This window comes from Muntiacus reevesi, chromosome 8 (assembly GCF_963930625.1).
Source record: "Muntiacus reevesi chromosome 8, mMunRee1.1, whole genome shotgun sequence".
In the NCBI taxonomy this organism is placed as follows: domain Eukaryota; kingdom Metazoa; phylum Chordata; class Mammalia; order Artiodactyla; family Cervidae; genus Muntiacus; species Muntiacus reevesi.
In genome coordinates, this window is record NC_089256.1 from 22,890,369 (window position 1) to 22,910,278 (window position 19,910).

The following is a 19,910-nucleotide window of genomic DNA, read 5'->3' on the forward strand; positions in this document are numbered from 1 at the left end:
GACCACGGAGACTGCCTGCAGCTTCATGGTGCTGGTGGAGTCCTGAAGACTTAGGAGCGAGGTCCTTCCCAGTGGCTCCCGACTGAACCACCAGGCACCCTCCACGAGGTCCAGTCCTGGGTCCCGGGGCAGCGCACGAGCCCTTCTCCAGACAGAGATCCCACCGGGGAGGAACGTTTCTGTAGAAATAGACAGCCGCTCAGGCCCCATGCCTCTGCAGTAGGAAAGGCCTGGCCTTTTCCTTAACGTCCTGGAGGGCAAGGCCACCGGAGGGACCCGCGGGCCCGCTGCAGCACCGTGTTTGAAAGTCCACCTTGAGATACACCATACTTTCCGCGTCGCCCTATGGGGTGGCAGACGGGGCCTGCGTGGGCCACCGGAGGACGGGTGCCTGGCGGCAGAGCGCGGGACCAGAGGCAAGCCTGCAGCGGTAGCTGGAGCCCAGACCGCGGCTGAGGGCGCCGGGGGTCAGGTTGGTGGCTGGGCACTGCCGCCGCTCTCGAGGCGCACGTGCGCAACCTCCGGGAAGAAAGCAGGGGACTGCCTCGGACCTGCACACAAAGGGGCCGCCGCGCAGAGTAGGGGCCTGGGTGCCAGACGCCCTCACGGCCCGGCCTCCGAGGACAGCCCGGGGCTGGCCTGCCCTGAATCGTCGGGGCGCGCGTTCAGGGCTCCTCCCGCGGATGGTACGGCCCGCCCTCCCCTCCTGACCGTCGCAGATGGTTTCGCCTACCCAAGCCCGCTCCACACACCTCCCCGGGTCTCTGAGGGAAGAGCGGCGGGGGAGTGGCTACAGCAGGCCACGCCCCCAGCTGCATACTAGTGAGGCGGGGCTCGCGGCCGGCGGGGCGGGCCGCTCTTCGCGCCGCGGCGCAGCGGCTGGGGGCGGGTCCCGACTGCTAGGCGGGGGCGGGGCCGGCCGCTGCCCGCCCCCGGCTCACTCTCCGCCCCGCGGCGCCCAGGCCCTGCCTCCAGCCGCCGCGGCGCAGGGACGGGGCGGGGCCCTGGGCCCGCAGGCCCCGCCCTCACTGTGAATATTGATGCGGCGCGCGTCGGCGTCGCCCTCCTCCCATTGAGCGAGGCTGTGTCGCGTGGCCCAGCGTCGGCGTGACGGTTGGACGCGGGCGCGGCACTGCGGGTCCCGATTGCTGCAGCCGCTTGTCAGTGTGATGAAGATTGGCACCCAGGTAAGCTGTCACTCAACCGCTCCGCCGCCGCCGCCGCTCCGCCGCCCCGTCCCTATCAATCACGCCGGCCCGCCGGCGCCGCGGCCGCCGCCCCGCCGCCGCCGGCCGTGTCTCCGCGGGCCGCCGCCACCCGGGAGGGCCGCGCCGGACCTGCCGCCCGGGGCAGGGGGCGGGGAGGGGGCGCGGGTGGGGGAGGGGAACAGCGGCCGCGGGGAGGGGCGCTGAGGGCCGGGCCGGCGCGGGGGCGCGCCCCGCTTGTTTTTCGGTGTGGGCTTAGGGACGCAGAAATTTCTGGAAGGCTCCGCCGCCGCCGCCGCGCGGGGCCCGCGGCGAAGCGCGCGCTCCTAACCGTCCCTCTCGGAGCGCGGCGCGCGCCCCTGCGCGGGCGGGGCGGGGGGCGCGGGGGCGCGCGGCGGGGGCGGGGGCCGGGCTAAGGGGGCGCGCGGGGGCGGGGCGGGGAGCGGGCGCGCGTGGGGGCGGGGCCGGCGTCCGGGGCTCGGGGGCGGGGCCGGGCGGGGGCGCGCGGGGCGGACGTTCGCGAGGCGGCGGCGGGGGTGCTCGGCAGCCGTGAGACGGGGGCGTCGCCCTCCTCGGGCTTCCGGGGTCCCCGAGGCCGGGCGGCGGCCGGCAGGTCCCGGGTTGTTAGGGAGCCCGGGGTGCTCTGGAACGAGTGACACAGGCGTCGCGGTTGGTAAACGGCCGACTGGAGCTAGAGGACGGCGGTGTGGGGCCCGGCCTGGCCGCCCGCTGGCTCCCACATTCCTTGAGGGAGAGGTCGTGAGTCACCTCAGGAGAGACAGGGAAAGAGGAGTCTGCTTTATTTCAACGCAGAGGCTGCTGGGACGCGGCGTCGTTAGTGGTTCAGAGGCTGGGCCCGTTAGGCTTTCCTTTGTGATGCATGACTCCTGAATCCGTCTTAGCGCGTGCTGCCCGGGTCGGAGTCCCGGGGTAAGGGCGGAAGGCGGATGCTAGGAAGGGGTAGGGGAATACCTATAGTGACGCGAATGTGCATTTGGTAACTTTGATCTCAGACCTGCACTATCCAGGGTAGATTTGCCGTTTGTAAGGAGGTTGTGATGAACAGTTTTGATCCTAAGACTTAGTTTTCAGTAGAAACTACTGGTAGGAATACTTCCCGCTTTATGCTAAATGAAACCCTCAGCTTTCGTTGGATATACTTGTATGATTTCTCCTGACTTGTTAAGAAAGGGCTTATGTACTTGCATAATATTTTATGCAGTGTTTTCTGAATACTGTGTGGAAAAATCGAAGTGAAATGTGAAAATTCTGCCAGTACGGTTGCTAGTGATGCTTTCAAATCAGGTGTACGTGGATTTGGAAGGTAGCCCGCTGATTCCAGTCTGCCTTTCATCGGTTTTTTTCTTCACTTGCCCAGCGTGGAGAGAGGCGTGCGTTTCGTTTAGCACGACTGTGGAATAGAGTTGTAGGACACAGGGCTTTCCGAAGGACCCTTCCTACTTGAGAAGATTTACAAGTGGGGATTAGAATTGGTGAAATATGGAATGAAGCAGGACTGGAAAGGTGAACATCCCGTGTTGACGATCTAAGTGCAGACACTAGTGATGCTGGGTATGAAGGCTGTCCTCTAGGGCACAGATATTTACATGTCTGTGTCGGTGTGTTGTAACTTTAGGGAAGTACCACTTAGGATCAGTGAAAGGTACTGGGCGAATAGTAACATTCTAGCGTAACTTTCACTGTTGTTGCAAACTAGTTGAGACTGTTTAGAAGAACACTTTGAAACCTCTAGAGTGATGCAAATCATGCGCCCCAGGGGGCCTTTCCTGCCCTCCCCAGACCTCTGGACGCCTCCTCCTGGCACGAACGTTTTAGAAAAAATAAAAAAGGATCAAGAAGAGAACCTATTATACTGAAATACAGTTATCAAAAATACCGAAGTAAACGTGATGAATTTTCTGACCTGGTTTTTAATAGCTCACATAGTAACAGATGGAACACCAGATCTGATTCTTTTTGAGTATTGATGAGTATAAGTTTGAGATTTTTGTACAGTACTAATGTTTTGTGAAAATATCTGTGGTTTCTGTTGGTGAAGAAGTCACAGGTGCTCTGCAAATTCCAGGATTTTGTGACTACCTGTGGAATTGAATGAGTGCTAAATTTCAGCCAGACATAGAGATGTGATTTTTTTCTCATTCAGGTTCAGAGACCAAGTTAAGAGCCTCTGCACTAGCAGTCAGTTTGCTCTCAGCGCATCCCTTACTAGGAGTATGTATGTGCCCTCCTTTTTCTTCCTCATAATGCTTGTGCTGAGGGCAGGGGTGATGAGGAAGTACAAACAGCACAGCTCAGGGAACCCAGCGCTGAACTGTCTGGGGTCATAGCAGGCTGAGTCACTGGAGTAACTGTCTGACACCAGTAGTGATGACTCACACTGGGATGGGTTACAGTTCTGTCTTGTACAAGTTGTTTAGGAAAGTGGAGTCTAGTGTTGAAAGTGTTCAGTTGAGAAATTGTTGGAATCAGCATTCAGGGACTGGGAGGCAGAGGCATTTGGTTGGAAAGACTTGGCTGTAGAGACTGTCAAATAAGGCCCCTGTGGCTGTATTGCCCACCTGGCCACCTGCCCACCTGGTACTCGGCTGCGGGGTGCTCTCGGCCGGCAGCTGTCCTCATCGTGGCATGTCGGCCTCACTGGTCTACTCGCTGTTTCCAGGAGGTTTGCAGACAGTGGGCCAGATGCTGGCCCAGCCAACTTTTTGTCTGACGAGGTGGTTTCAGACTGGGTGTGGAAGCTCTATGGCTCTGAGGTCACTTCTGGGGACCTGTGGAGGGGACAGAGTAGTTGCTTCATTCCATCTCAGCTTCCTTGGGGGAAAGTCCTCCAGCTCTTCTAGAATCTTGAAAAGTGCTGATGGGTCAGGTTTCAGGACTGAGGGCCTGTGCACTGGTGACTGTTTTCAGTTCCCATTGTCTTGAGTCTTCCCTTCAGTGTTAGGATGCACTCCTCCGGACAGGTCCAGCCAGCAGCCCCCAGCCCTCCCTCCCCCTCAGAGTGGCCTGCCCAGTGTGGGATCATGCATCATGCACTCCTGTCTGGGGACTATTCTACTCAGGGTGACCTCGCCACCCCACAGGTGTGTGTCATTTGGTGCAACCTCCGGCCGCGCAGAGCCTTGTCGGGAGAGGCCGCAGGGCACATGGTGGGAAAGGCCTCTGGTGTTTGTGTCTTTGACGCCCGGCTGCCGTACTCAGGCCCCAGGGTGGCAGGCAGCAGGCTGACTTTACTGGCAGGTCACACAGGATTAAGGGAGAAAGGAACCTAGTGGAGTTCAACGACTAAGGTAGTGCTGGGCCTGGGGGTGGATGCAGTTGCAGTTTGGGGCCTGGCGAGATCTGGCTGTCACCCTGGTCTTGACCTTCCCGGCTTGCTCTTCCGTTGTTGATCTCAACCGTCTGCTGCTCCTGCATACTCTGCCGTGTGTTCTCTGCTCCTCAACTCTGCCTGCCTTATCCTCTCCTGTTCTCCTCATACACCCTGCTCACCCCAGAGACAGGGTGATGGTTGTCTCACCCTCCACCATGTCTCCCAGGTGCCCACCTGGTCCCCAAGCTCTCCCCAAGGAGGGGTGGGCTTTTGCCAGCTCACAGCCATCCCCTTTCCACAGGGCCTGCAATGGGGTGGGTTACTTGGAAGGGACTGTAGTGGTAGGAATTGTGACTGCAGTTGCCTCAACAGTCTCGTTGGATTTGCAGAAAGAATGCCTTCATGAGAGCTGGGCAAACCCTCAGTATATGCCATATGATAGCTGAGATATTTTATCAAGGTTTTAATTTTTTTTTTTTTTTTGCTTTAAAAAATCAGAAATTTAATTTTGTGTTATTATAAATTCATTTATGTGTTTGTGCAAAGCATCTTTTTAAAAGCAAGTTCACAGTTTATTGCTGCATAAATGAAACACCCCTGTGATCCCCTGGGGCAGGGGTTCAAAGCTGGGCCCCTGTTGGCTTTTGGGGCTGGGTACTTCTTGTCCTATGCATTGTAGGATTTTAGCAGATGCCAGCGGGACCCCCACCAACAGGTGTTAAGAACCAAAAATGTCTTCAGATAGTGCCAAGCATTTGCTGGGGGACAAAAATTCCCCCTGGTTGAGAAGTAATGCCCTGGAACAGCATTTTCCAAACCACCTTGTATGGAACCCGAGTTTAATGGGATAGGCATAAGTTTTTACATATTCATCGGTGCAGCTATTTTGAGTTATATTTTTAGTCAGTGTTATGTGTATTTTCATGTATTTACATAATTGACATGTTTCTCATTTTCAGTGTTTATCTACGATCTTACTACCCTTCTGTGATTCTGGTTTTGAGTGTGTGTGACTGTCCCTGCTGGTGTAGATAGAGCCTTTCAAGCATGTGGGTCTTGTTGTTTCCTGTGTTTATTTGATCATCCTCTGGCCTGCCATGCTGAGCACCAGTCGGATCAGGACAGGGACAGGACTGCCAGGCCCATGTCCACAGTGCTGTGTCCCTGAGCTCAGACAGTGCCCTCGGGAGAAAGATGGTACCATGACATAACCCTTGCTTTGAAGGGTTGGCGTTCTTATTGAACCTAAAACATACTCATTGACCATTAATAGCAAGTATATCATGAAAGTTTTGAATGTCAGTTTTTAATGATGACAGTGGTAGTCATGGTTTTAAAAACAAAGCTGTGATGTGAGTTTAAATTCTACCAGCTGTGATAGGCCATTCAGCTCAGAATTTACTGAAATGGATTCTGAAACCATTAGACACCTTTGTTGCTGGAATTTTGCTGTGTCTTGTGAACATGTACGGTTGGCTGGGAAATACTTTTTTGGGCTAGATTTTGTTTTGACAGGATTTAACATCTGTGATTTTATTTGAATATTATATTAAACTTCAAGTGGTGCCTCTCAAAACCTTGCTTGAAAAATAAAGTGATCTCTTGACAAACATTCTGCTCAGAATGAGTTCTTGACTGACCATCTCGCTGGGGAGGGACGTGAAGGCGGATGGAAGGTGAGGGAGGAGGGGGCGCCTGACGGGGTGGGAGTGGGGCAGACAGCTGCTTCTCTAGCGGCAGCCACAGCCCTTCCCACACAGGAATGAAGACTGATGGCGCCGTAGTGACATACAGCTGCTATCCTCCAAGAGTCTTGGGAAAAGGTCTCCTTTTTTGAATATAGAATTTTGACAGTTTTTTGGGGGTCCTTAACAGCTCTCTCAGCTTTATTAATACACCGGTTCGGTTTAGAGAAGGATCATCAATTCCGCACCCCCACTCCCACCCCCAGTCTAAAGGTGTAGTTTATACTGTCTCTCCATCCTCTTCTGACTTCATTCATTACCAGCTCTCAGAGCCACTAAAACTGAAATTACCCCAGAATTGCCTGCATTTCTGTGTGGATGGAATTGATCCTGCTCATAGAGCAGCTTCTGAGAGTGGCTGAGGACCCTCCCTTCTGGGAAACCTGAGCCTCTGCTGGGTGGGCCTGGCAACTGGGAAGGGAGGGAGCTGCCGGACACCTCAGCATGTGTGTGGATTAAATGAAAAGTGCAAGAGACTGCATCACTGAGGCTGAGTTAGAGCACGTTGTAGCTGGGGTTATAGTATAATATGTTTCTTGGGACAGCTAAACTCTAGGCTTGGGGTTGGTAAGCGACAGGCCTGTGTGCCGTGTCCCGCTGTGGCCCATTTTGTACAGTCCTGGAACCGTCCATGGTATACTGCAGAGGAAAAAGATGTGATAGAGGCTGTGTGGCCCACAAAGCCACACACAGTTAGCAGGGGGCCCTCTTCCGGAAAAGTGCTGGCTGACTCAGTGCTCCCCTGAAACCCGTAGGTCTGGATTTAAATGGATCAAACAGTGTTAACTGTTGGGGAAATATGACTAATAAAAGGGGAAAGGGTGGGTATTGTCTCTCACTGGACTCAACTTTGTGATGACCAGTACATAGTGTGATGGATGTCAACACAGAGCCTATGTAAATAGCTCTTAACTCTTGATTAGAATCTAAAGGGATCCATGGGAATAAATGCTGGAAGCCTAAATCTAGAAACCTGTTTTAGTGGGTAGTTCCCTATGCCTTCTTGCTCTTTGATTTTTCTGTTTGTCATCTGAGCACCAAGAATCCCTGCTCTCTGATGGAGTCAGTGTAGAGTGTCGAATTCTCTCCCCTGGGTGCCCCTGCCTTGCCCAGAAGCCCCTGTTCTGAGACTCCAGCTGCCAGAGGGCTCTACATCGCCAGCTCCGGAGCTCCTGGCTGGAAAGCAGGCCAGCCAGGCTCCTGTGTGCCCAGAACCCAGGCTGCAGAAAGGCTGGAGCCTCATTCGGGCCCGGCCAGGGCCCTTACTGGTCTTTGGCTCATCGCGGCCTCTTTCTTTCTAGAATCTTTTTTGTTCCCCTTGATCTTCACATCTCTTTGGGTGATTCTTAAGTGAAAGGAATGAAACCAGGAGATGGGAGTAATCCTCAACTCTTTTTGAGTACTTTTCTGAGATTTGCTTTCTTATGGACCCTTTTGACTTGACTGGATAATGTTTATTTTTTTATTTTTTGGCCATGCTGTGTGGCATGTGGGATCATAGTTCCCAGACCAGAGATCAAACCCCAATGCCCCTGCAGTGGACATTTGGAGTCTTAACCACTGGACCACCAGGGAGGTCCCCAGATAATGTTTAGTTAACTTGCCTGAGGACATACTTTACCTTTTGTTTATTTAGATGTTTATTTCTCAGTTTCTTCATCTTTTTTTTTTCTTTTCTTTTTAAAGCTTATTCATTTATGTGGCTGCATTGAGTCTTAGTTGTAGCATGGGGGATCTTTGTTGCACGGACTCCCTAATTGAAGAACAGGACTTAAGTTGCTCCAGGGCATGTGGGATATTAATTCCCTGATCAGTGATTGGATCTGCACTCCTTGCATTACAAAGCGGATTCTTAACCACTGGACCACCTGGGAAGTCCCTGTTTATCAGTTTCAATTTTAATGTTAGTCCAGTATATCCTGGGACTTCCTTGGTGGCTCTGATGGTAAAGAATCTGGTAATGAATCAGTGCAGGAGACCCAGGTTGGATCCCTGGGTTGGGAAGATCCCCTGGAGAAGGGAATGGCTACCCACTCCAGTATTCTTGCTTGAAGAATCCTGTGTACAGAGGAGCCTGCCAGGCTACAGTCCATGGGCTACAGTCGAAAAGAGTCAGACACAGATGAGCGACTAACACTTTCACTTTCCAGTATATCCCAAGACTATAACCTGTAACTATTTTAAACTTTAAAAATCTCTCCATCTTTAGGTATGCTATTTTTCCTGTTTTTTTTTTAATAAAAGATTTTCTATGTGAATTCCAAGTGGAGAATTCAACTGTTGAATTTGACACATGGAGCAAAATACATATTATGGAATATTCCCAGTATTTCTGCCATCAAAACTTAAAGGAATGCTTTTCTAATGTAATTTTCTCATAAATAATATAAAGGTGATGATTATAGTGCAGACAAAACATTTAAATATTTTCTCCTTTTAGCTAGAATGTCATTAAAATAATCTGAATTCTTGTCTAGACAAGTCAGAATAACCCACTGTTCAAAACTAGTTACTGTAAGGTGCTTTGCTAAGTTTGACTTGGTCCCCCATTAGAAGGAGGCATGGTTGTTAGCTCAGTGTTGCTGAACAAATAGAATATCAAATATACATGTGCATGGGTATAAATGATATTAGACAGGTTACAGACATGTCATTCATGAGAATGAACATTATAGTCAGGTAAACCCCAGATTATAAATGTAACCTTTAAATGCCCTGAAATTCATTTTAAAGCTTTAAAAAAATATCCTGAAATGATCCTAGACACATTTGCCTTCCCAGATTGCTGTGTGCTCACTGCCAGCGCTGAGTCCCTGCTGCTAAGGAGCACAGATTCAAGTGTGGAATGATAACGCAGGTTGCCGTTTCGCTGATGGAGCTAGGCTTGTTCTAGAAGCAGATTGGGATGTAGGTGTTAGTGTTGAGGTGGTGTAAGAGAACTAGTAGGAGACTTAAGGTAGAATATATGACTCCCAGGTACCCGAGGGGAGAGTGGAGCAAAGAAGAGTTTTGTCATCTCAACTAAAAGGAATTCAGGAAAAAGAGGAGAATGAGGAGGTTTGCTTGATGTGTTAAAAAGCAAACAATGTAAGATGGCATGAACAAGCCCAGAGACACCAAATAATGTAAAAGGGTTAGCTCTCCCAAGTTATAAAAACTCCAGATTTAGTAGAAAAATGAAATCTAGCTGATGCGGTATGTAAGCGACCTATCTAAAGTTAAAACAAGAAGGTGGGAAACAAGGGATAGAAAACTGTGTCAGTCCTACAGAAAGAAAGGTTTAGCAATTCCAGCGTCAACTGAACTCAAGGCAAAAGCATGAGAAGAGCAGTCCTTTCTATCATAAGCTAATGTATCAATAAATGTATCAATGTATCAAGAATGTATCAAAATGTAGAAAAATGGGAAGGTTGATCCAAGTGGGAGAAGTTGGCAGAGGGGCCCTCAGCAAGCCACAAACCAAATTAGACCAGAGAGAAGAGAAGGTGTGGAGGGGCTTCTTAACTCAGCGCCACGTGGTTCTCTGTGGGCGCTGTCCTGAGCTCTGTAGCAGGGTGAGCCGCGTCCCCAGCCTCTACCCACTGGGACAAGCAGAATGTTAATGGAAGTTGCCAAACGTCCCTTGGGGGCCAGAGTCGCCCCCAGTAGAAGAACCACTGATAGAAAGGATCTAAATGCTAGAACTGATGGATGTACAGAAATTTGCGCCCAACAAACCTAAAGTTTAGATTCTCAGTTACACAGAACATTGAACAAAAACCGGCCACATATTAGGCCACAAAGAAAAATCCCAAGTTTCGAAAAGTTAATTCTATAGACCAGATTCTCAGACCACAGTGCAACCTAGACAGAACCTAAAGAGTGAAAGGAGAGCTAAAAATATCCACCTGAAAATGCTAGGACCCCCTTCTTTATAATGCTGGTTAAAGAGGAGATCAGTGTTCATCCTGTAAATGAAAGACAAGACTACCGAACACTACCCATGGATGAGGCGGAAATGGCTCTCAGGAGGAAGAAAGTGCGTAGACTTAATCATTTATTAGAGAACAAGAAAAATAAATGAATTCAACTTTCAACTCAAGAAACCAGGAAAATAAAGTTAAGGCAAATCTATTTTTGCTTTTTGCAAATCTGATTAAGAGGAAATGAGAACATAGTCTTTTAAAAGAGGTGTGGCTATGGCTATGAAAATTTTACAAATAAGAACATGCATATACAATCTGATGGCGGTAAATTTTGAAGAGCTGTGAGTGGTACATAAAGAAGGCATAAATGACCAGAATTGACCTTGGAGGTAGAAAGCTTGCACAGACCAGCAACTTCAGATGAGATGGAGAAGGTAGTCAAGATGTATCTTTTTGGACTTCTCTGGTGGTCCAGTTAAGAATCTGCCTGCCATTGCAGGGACTCAGGTTCGTCCCTGGTCTGGGAAGGTCCCACATGTGGCAAAACAACAGCCGGTGCACCATAGCTACGAAGCCTGCACCCTAGGCCTGCACTCCACCAGAGACGCCACTGCAAGAAGAAGCCTGCAGACCACAGCGGGAAAGTAGCCCCTGCTCGCCGCAGCTAGAGCAGGCACACACATAGCAACAAAGAGCCAGTGCAGCCATAAATAAAATTTAAAAAATAAGAAAGATTTAGCTTTTAAAAGAGGCACTGGGGTGAATTACAGTAAACTTTCATGAAACAGGTAATTCCTGTGTTAAATGGCACAACCATTCACTAAACAAAGTTATTGTGCACCTGCTGTGTACCAGACATTGTGATGGTGGCGGGATGTGTTGTGGTTTAGTCGCTCAGTCGTGTCTGACTCTCTGTGATTCCCATGGACTGTAGCCCACTAGGCTCCTCTGTCCAGGGGATTTCCCAAGCAAGAATACTGGAGTGGGTTGCCATTTCCTCTTCCAGGGGATCCTCCCAACTCAGGGATCGAACCCACATCTCTGGCACTGGCAAGCGAATTCTTTACCACCTGGGAGCCATCTGGGAAGCCCCAGGATCTTTGTTGCCCAGTGTTGTGTTTTTTTTTTATTAGTTGGAGGCTAATTACTTCACAACATTTCAGTGAGTTTTGTCATACATTGATGAAACAGCCATAGATACTCACAGGTAGTGTCAAGAGTCCTCCATGTGCTGTTAACATACACTGGCTCCAGTATGTATTTCCTATAGGTGTTGATGAGCAGGGAGATAGAGTCCCTTTCCTCCTCAGGAATGTGTGGTGGGATATTCTGGAGATGTATGACTGCACACCTTGACTGCTGTTGGGAGATGCCACTTGGACACTTAGCACCAGGTCGGCACTTTCTTTAGACTCACTAGTGTGTGCAGAGTTATGTTTGTGCAGCATTGAACACCACATGACTGAAGGTCGTTCTGTGTACCTTCTTCATCCATTCTCTTAGTGTTTCCCATTTTGAATGACACAGTAAGTCATAGATTGAATTGATGAAATTAATATTTATAGGCATCAAAGTTGTCAGATTGTCAAATACTCTCTTGATTTCCTTAGGAGTTCTATAGTTATCTTAGAAACAGTTGCTCTAACACAGATAGACTGTAGTTATCTTGCCAGCAAAACTGGGTTTATTCAGGATCAACAAAGAATTGCACTTTCAGGTCTGCAACCACCTGGATCCCGGGCAAGTCCCTGGCTGGCCAGGAGAGGAGAACTGTTTTTAAAAGGGGAAGGGGAGGTTGGGAGAGCTTGAGTTAACAGAGTCCACTGGAGGAATCCAGGGTTCATCTAGTGGCTTCTCGTTGCTGGGTTGGGTCACTGCCTTACTGGCTGAACTCTAGGAAGTGGGGAGAAGAGTCTGTCCGTTTCTTGTCTGGCTGTCCCTGCTGTCAGGACATGAGAGGACCACTGCTGGCCTCCTGACTCTGTTTCACTGAGGTTTCTATTTACTGATTTTCACAAAACAAAGTCTGTTGTGTTCTCAGAAATAGCACGTAGAGGGAAAGGCCGGGCCTGGCAGTCAGACTCTTTCAGAGGCACTCAGCCTCATGAGCAGGAGGAGGCCAGGCAGGGCTGCAGAGACTGGCAAGTGTCCTGGTCCCTACTGGTCCTGGAAATTTGGAAAGGGTGTGGTGGGAGTGACCTGTCTCTGCCCTACAGGTTGGGGTCTTCAGCTGGGAGGCCCAGGAGGCCCCGGAGTGGCTTGGTGTCTGAGGGCTGGAGTCTTGGGGAGGGATTTTCTCAAATCAGAAAGTTGGTGCAGGCTGTCAGGAAGGGCGTAAGGTGGGCTGTGGACCACTGCACCTCTGCGTGGACATTCCCTGTGGCCTGGGCTTCCTCATGGCGGGGGAGGTGGGGTTCTGGTTAGTCAGACTTCTTACTTGGCGGGGGTTGAGGTGACGCTCGGGGCTCTAGGAGTGAGTGACCCAGTGAGGATGGTGAGAGCTGCTGCGGGCCTGGCCTCACACAGCCTCACTTTGGATGCTGTCTCATGCATGGCTCCCAGTGAGACCCTCTTCTAGGGAGGGAGGCGTGTCAGAGTGTGGGGATGTGTTCTAAAGTGCTTGTGTAGGTCTGGACACAGGTAGACCCTGGGAAGATACTGCCTGCCTTGTCTTCCCTCTCTCCCTCCCTCCCCAAGCCCGTGGGGACGCTGGCGGGGCCCTCCTGGGACCGGTGCTCTGTGCGTGTTGTGTGAGTTACGTAAACAGCAGGCTGACATGGAGCTCTGACCTTGTGGGGCTTCTGCTTGGCCAGTCCAGGTCCCCTAGAATCCACATGCCCGAGGCTGAGTGGGAACATGTGGTTGACCACCACAGTGCCTGTGGGGAGTCGCACCAGCACCCCGGGTTCACTAGCACTTTGCAGGCATTGATTGAGATCACAGAGATTTTTGTAAACACGTCAAGATTCCAAAGCTTTTTACGTCTTTGGTACTTTTCCTTCCAGCCCCGGCAGGTCTGATGTCTCATTCCTGCTGCTCCACTGCCTATATTTACCTGTTCTTGTTCCATTATCACTTCTTTGCTGTTACTGTGACCTTGCAGGATAGCTTGACATTTTTTTAGTTTCTCAAAAGAAGAAGAAAACAGGAATATTGATTGGGATTTTATCTACATGTGCTGAGAAAAACCAGTAGACTCTTTGTAAATGGATTAGAAATGTTGGCAGGTATGAGGTTAGCCTGCAGACTGGGGGCATTTCTTAACCCAGCAGTCCACCAGAAAGAATAGTGACAATGAGATACTTTTGACAGTAGCAAGAAAAACGGTAAAATGTTTCAGGATTAATTACCCAGGAGTACAGAAGACCTCCACAGAGAAGAACATCAGCTAATAAAGGATGTGGGAGAGAACCACAGATGTCTCTTCTTCCCAAATTAGTCCTGGACCCTCTTTCACATGGTTGTGAAGTTGTCTCTTGACAGCAGGGACCGTGTCTGGTTTGCTGCCCCATCCCCAGCATTGAGAACAGAGCGTAGCTCAGAGGAGACTTTCAGTAGATGTTTGTGGGCTGCATGAAGGCCTAGCCATGTGCCCAGTAGACTCTGTGCCCTGCCTTTCCTCCTGACAGCACCATGAGTCTATTTCTGTGGACTTAACCTTCAGGTCCGTGATTGATGGTCGGGACCACTGTGGATTCTACCATTGCCCTGTTTCTGATGTGTAGGTTCTGTTTCCATTTTTTATTAATGTGGATAAAACACATCATTTCCACCTGGCTTTCTTGCCATGAGTTTTTTATTTTCATTTATTTATTTTTAAATTGAAGGATAATTGCTTTTACAGAATTTTGTTGTTTCCTGTCAAACCTCAACATGAATGAGCCATAGGTGTACATATGATCCCTTGCTCTTTAACCCCCTCCCATCTCCCTCCCCTCTAGATAGATACAGAGCGCCCGTTTGAGATTCCTGAGCCATAGAGCAAATTCCCGTTGGCTATCTATTTTATATATGGTAATGTAAGTTTCTGTGTTACACTTTCCATACATCTCACCCTCTCCTCCCCTCTACCCATGTCCATAAGTCTATTTGCTATGTCTGTTTCTCCATTGCTGCCCTGTAAATAAATTCTTCATACCATTTTTCTAGATTCCATATACATGTGTTAGAATATGGTATTTATCTTTCTCTTTCTGATTTACTTCACTCTGTATAATAGGCTCTAGGTTCATCCACCTCATTAGAACTGACATTTGTGTTCCTTTTTATGGCTGAGTAATATTCCATTGTGTATGTGTACCACAACTTCTTTATCCATTCATATGTCAATGGATATCTAGGTTGCTTCCATGTTCTAGCTATTGTAAATAGCTGCAATGAACAATGGGATACATTTCCATGAGTTTTTAATGCCCTATGAAATGAAGTTTAGAGCATAGAAGAGTTTATTTGAGGGTATTTTAAAATCAACATTTATGGACTTCCCTGGTGGCTCAGTGGTAAAGAAACCACCTGCCAATGCAAGAGACACAGATTCAATCCCTGATCCGGGAAGATGCCCACATGCCTCGGAGCAACTAAGCCATGTGCCGCAACTGCTGGGCCTGTGCTCTAGAATGGCAGCTACTGAAGCCCAAGCGCCAAAGAGCCCCTGCTCCGCAACAAGAGGCGCCACCACAATATGAAGCCTGCACACAACTAGAGAGTAGCCCCCACTCGCTCCGACTAGAGAAAAACCTGCACAGCAATGAAGACACATCACAGCCAATAAACAAATAAAATTACTTTTAAAAATAAAAAATAAAATCAATGTTTATTAAGGCTACAGGCCTGTTTTTTTCTCTATGCTTTTATGTACAATTTTTATTATTCTCTTTATAAGTTTAGTCGGTTTTGATCTTTCACCCGTAAAACAGCCTTTGATCAATTCAAGATGATCAGACTGCATGTACCATTTTTTCATATACCATGTACCCACATACAACTTTAATCTCTTTATGCAGCTTGAAAACCTAGTTTTTAGTAGAGACCTTTTTCATTTTAAGCATCTTAACTATCTGATTAAAGCAAACTTTCTCAAGTAGATGTAGTCACTCAAAATCTCACATGTGGCAACTCTCAAGTTATCACACTTCCCAAGCCTTCTACCAGGAAGTGGCTTCCATGGGATGAGGAACTTGAGTTTGTTTACTGCTGTACCCTCGGGACCTAGAATAGTCCCTGGCAGTCAGTAAACTTGCATAAGGGAAGAAATGTTTGCACTCTTAGTAAATTTCTCATACCTTTTCACTAAAAAAGAAATGTGTAAAATCAGTAACTCAGTTACACCTTTTAAATTGGAATCAAAGCTGATGTCTAAGATTAATTTGCCAAGTTTTCTTAAATACTGTAAACAACGTAAGTGCCAAATACAAAGATTATTCTGTGAAGCTAAACACAATAATATCAAAATCTAAATCTCCCTGAGGGCTTAGAGACACCACTGAGGCAATAGGGAAGTCATCTCAGGCGTGTCAATGTTGTCATCTGGGGGTATCATGTGGGCTGGGCTGTGGGGAGCTGGGGTGCTGCCAAGCTGGGGCCTCCTTTGACACATGCTGCACCTCTTCTTCCGGTTCCTGTGGACTGGGCCAGCTCAGACCTTCCCATCTGCTTTGAACAGGAAGGTCTTGTCCACCTGGTGGGGCTTGGCCAGTCTCTTTACCTCTGGTTCTTCCCTAATTTGTCAGTTGTCCTGGACTAGAATGCTCAGAAATGTTAAAATGCCTGTTAGATTTGGCTCACATTTCTTATTTTTGTCTGCCTTCAAGGTCACAACACTAATGCTGTCTTCTTAGCTGACTTTGAGAAGATTGTAACTTTTTTTTAATAGGTGACCATAGCGGGCTGCAGTCTATAGTGTTGCAAAGAGTCGGGCATGACTAAAGCGACTTAGTATGTATACATGTGGTCGGGGCTTCTCTGGTGGCTCAGTGGTAAAAAATCTGCATGCCAGTACAGGAGACATGGGTTTGGTCACTGGTTCGAGAAGATCCTCTGGAGAAGGAAATGGCAACCCATCCAGTATTCTTACTGGGAAATCTCATGGACAGAAGAGCCTAATGGGCTACAGTGCATGGGATCACAAAGAATTGGTCATGAACTAGTGATTGAGCATGCCCTTCAAATACATATGGTCAATATGCTTCCTGACAAATTGCTTTCACGATTTGTTGGACCTGGGACTCCTTCAGAGTGGCAGGTTTCACTTCATCTTTGCTAGCAAAGTGGCACACTGCTCTTTTAGATTTAATAATTTCCAACTGAAAAAGGATGCATTGTTTTAAATTTTGTACTTTTTAAATTACTTTTAGTTTTAAGATTTCTGTGCATGAAATTTGGAAAGTTGCATTTTCTTCATTTATATTATTCTGGTTGGACTCTTGAAAGGGTATCAAAGTGACAGTTTCCATTAATGTGTTCTCTTTTAACTGGATGAAACTTGTAGAATAAAATAAAGCCCATGTCGTATTGCCCTTGAACACCAGGGTGTTGTGTGTCTGTTGGGCTGGTGGTTCTCCAGCTTGTCTGTTGGAGCCTCACGTGACGATAAGTAGTGAGGACACTCGGAGGAAAGGGGACCTGTGTGCACTGTTGGTAGGAGTGTGGGTTGGTGCAGCCACAGTGGAGAACAGTATGGCGGTTCCTTAGGAAACTGAAAATAGAGCTACCGTGTGGTCCAGCAATCCCACTCCTGGCATGAATCTGAAGAAAGTGAAAACACTGATTGAGATGTTCATAGCAGCACTGTTTACAATAGCAAAGATGTGGAAGCAGCCTAAGCGTCCATCAGCAGATGAGTAGGTAGAAGAAGTGGTACATGTATACAGTGGAATATTTCTCAGCCATAAAAAATGAAAATTTGCCTTTTGAGACAATATGGGTGGACGTGGGGGATATTATGCTTAGTGAAATAAGAGGCAAATACTGCATGGTTCCCTTATATGTGGAATCTAAGAAATAAACTAGTGAATATAACAAAAGAGAAGCAGATTCACAGATACAGAGATCAAACTAGTGGTTACCAGCAGGGAGAGGGGAAAGGCAAATAGAGGTAGGGGATTAAGAGACACAATCTACTAGGTGTAATATGGACAAGATAGGCACATCCCTATATTCGCTAAGACTCTGCACTCCCAATGCAGGGGGCCCAAGTTGGATCCCTGGCCTGGGAACAAGATCCCACTTGCTGCAACTAAGAGTTCGTGTGCCACTACTAAAGACCCGGAATCCTGCAACTGAGGTCTGGCACAGCCAAATAAGCAATAGATAAATATTTTTAAAAAATAAACTAAGATTCAAGGATATATCGCACAGCACAGGGAATATAGCCAGTATTTTTAAGTAACTATAAATGGAGTATAATCTCTTAAAAAAAAAAGTGAAGATACTGTTGTTTGAGTTTGAACATAATAGAAACTTACTTTTCTGTGCAATAGGGGAGGGCCTATCTGTGATCTGGGAGGGCCTGTAACAGCTGAGCAGCTTGGCAGAGGCCTTGACCAGAGCAGACACTTCCTCCCGTGCCCAAGGAGCTCTGCTGGGGTGAACCCCGTGAATTCTGCTAACCGCCCGCAGCTGCCAGTCAGTGTTACCGCCCAGGTGGAGGATCGTTCTGCTGCTGCCTGGGATTGATCACCTGTGAACAGTGCCGCAGGCTGCCTGGGCCTGGATCGCCCTTTCACGCGGACAGCGCCATCTGCTGGCTGCTTCCTGACTTCCTGGATGTCCTGGGGCAATGTCCGTCACCTTGGCACTCTTGCCCTCATCTTTACTCAATGAAATGTTAGTCACATGGAGTTGCTCCCCCCCCCCGCCCCCACCCAACCCACTTCTTCCACTTCCTTCCATTGTAGACAGAGCACGTATTTTCAAAACTTTTAACACAAATTTCAAAATTCTCCTTTAGAGCAGTTGTACCCAGTTAGGTCCCATATTGAAGGTTTAACCAGCTTTGGTGGTGAGAAGACTACACATCTATATATTCTGTTGATAAAATTTTGACTTGTCCCCAGTATTCATTGCGGGCATTCTGAAAGCCCCCGAAGTTGAAAGAGTGGGAGTGTGAGCCCCACGACTTGGATCGGGCAGCAGTGGGCTTGGCTGCAGTGTTCCACCCGCTGGTGGGTCCTCGAAAGAGACCTTGGAGAATTGGCTTCCGGCCGAAACCGCGTGGCTGTGGCCTTGGTCATCTGCCTGGAAAGCTCTAGGGCCTCTGCTGCGTTTCGTCCGGGTCTGCTGTGGGGAACGTGGCAGAGCTGCCCAGAAGCTGCTGTCGGGGACACCAGTCAGTGAGCGACCCAGGCCCCTTCCGGCTCGGTCCCCTCAGGACCGGCTGGCTCCAGCAGTCCCTGGCTTATCTCAGTGTCACTCCAGTCTCTGCTTCCAATTCACAGGGGTTCACCTGGCTGCCCCTTAGAGCCTCTCCACTCCCCCCTCTTTTCAGAACACCCCTAACATGATGACATCTGTGAAGACCCTGTGTCTAAGTAAGGCCCTGTGTGCAAGCCTGGGGCAGGACCTGGGCCCTCCTGGAGGACATGTCGGACCTCTGCACGTGCTGGCCACACCATGATGGCTACTGGGCTTGTCCCTGTGGCCCAGCCTTGCTTGTTCAGGTTCCCTTGTGGATGTTGAGAAGCATCTCAAGCTTGCAATGTCCCGTCTCTTGCTCTCTCCCCCCCAGGTCACAGAACCTGCTCCCCACAGTTGGCTCCACCTCGGGACATGCGGCTCTGCTCAGCCGGTTGCTCAGGTGAGAACCATCAACTCTCCTGACCCTTTCCACGCCCAGCCCAGAACCTTCGCACGCTCCTGAGGCTCTTGTCCATATGCCCCTGCCCTCATTGGCTCCACAGTCATTTAGCCCGCCCTGCACACCATCAGAGGGACTGTCCTGAGCTGAAGCCTCAGTGCCCTCCTGCTCACACCTTCCCAGGACTTCCTGTCCCCCCAGGAAGACCACAGTGTTCACCTGGACCGTGAGCAGGTGTGACCTGCTCTGTGTCCCCACAACTCCCCCACCCTGCTGCCCCCCTGCACACAGCACCCCCCCCCCCCCACTGCCTGTGGGTGGCGGGCAGCTGCCCCTGCCCCTGTCATCCTCTGTCCCCATCTATTTCCCTCATCTCATTTACCGAGTGTGCACTGGCAGGTGGATGACAGTGTCCACCTCTGCATTGCATGTGGATGTAAGCCGATGCCTGGTGCAGCCTCTCCAAGCCCTCCTGTGTCCTTCCTGCCTAAGACTGGCCTCCTGGCAGGCTCAGTGTCTATGTACCTGCCCTGTCACATGGCCCTGGGACCCGCCAGCTGCACACTCACCCTCTGTCGTGTTACGCTGCCCAAGTCTCCCATGTGCTGCCTGGTGACCCTCCTGTTTGTGGTCCTGGGAAAGCCCCAGGGCCCAGGACAGTGTCCTGCACATGTGGACATTACTAGGTGTTGCTCAGTGAGTGAGGAAGAGACCCAAATGCCTGCAAAGAAGCTGACACATCCGGCCAGGCAGGTACTAATGTATGATTACCAGGCAGGTGCGGAGTGCTGCGTAATATTTGTCTTAGACTGTAGTGAAGGGGAGTTTTTAATTTCCATGTGGAAATACGTATTTTAAAAGGTATATGGGCTCTATGGAGTAATGGGACAGCAATGCTCTGACTTAGTGACTAATGTATCTCTGCTTTTG

At 49.3% G+C, this 19,910-nt stretch overlaps 1 protein-coding gene across 4 annotated transcripts in view; it reads left to right on the forward strand.

The window, feature by feature from the left end:
- Positions 1 to 1,074: 1,074 nt before the first annotated feature.
- The window catches only part of PKNOX1 (PBX/knotted 1 homeobox 1), a 47,498-nt gene continuing 28,662 nt past the window's right edge, over positions 1,075 to 19,910 (forward strand). For 3 of the 4 annotated variants that reach the window (XM_065942733.1, XM_065942736.1, XM_065942735.1), the window contains exons 1-2: positions 1,075 to 1,187; positions 18,912 to 18,980. The gene's annotated coding sequence lies outside the window, so the exon portion shown is untranslated. Of the gene's footprint in view, positions 1,188 to 17,883; positions 18,011 to 18,911; positions 18,981 to 19,910 lie in introns of those variants that run through there. The other variant, XM_065942734.1, reaches the window with a different exon arrangement.